Source organism: Carlito syrichta, unplaced genomic scaffold (assembly GCF_000164805.1).
Source record: "Carlito syrichta isolate Samal-C Ts95f unplaced genomic scaffold, Tarsius_syrichta-2.0.1 Scaffold314063, whole genome shotgun sequence".
NCBI classification, from domain to species: domain Eukaryota; kingdom Metazoa; phylum Chordata; class Mammalia; order Primates; family Tarsiidae; genus Carlito; species Carlito syrichta.
The window spans coordinates 851718-852159 of record NW_007258159.1 but is presented as its reverse complement, the minus strand read 5'-3'; positions in this window follow the sequence as shown (position 1 = coordinate 852159).

Sequence of the window (442 nt, the reverse complement as noted above, 5' to 3'; positions counted from 1 at the left end):
AACCTGTGGGGCCCCGCCCCCCGCCCTTAACATGGCTTCTAAACCCGGGCTCAGGAGTTCCTCCTGAGATGTCAGCGTCCTGAAACGCTTCTTTTCCTTTTCTAGCCCCAGAGCCTAGGGAGGGTCGGCTGTCAGAAGGTACTGAATGCCGAGAACGTAGTTGAATCGCTGAACGAAGCGAAGCGATCGTGTCTGAAACAGACTCCAACCCCCAGTCCCGCCCACCCAGAGCCTGGCACACAGTAGGTGCTCGGTCAAGGTTGGCTGCATTCTCTTTTCCGAGCTGATCTGACTGAAGGCGGGGTCCAGGGTCGCTTGAGGTATGATGGGGGAGGGGAAGGGTCTGGGTGTGGGAAACTTGGCCAAAAGGGAAGATTGGGGCGCACCGCCGCAGGGGAAGGGGGCGATGGGGGTGTCAGGAGAGGCGGGCGAGGAACCCAGT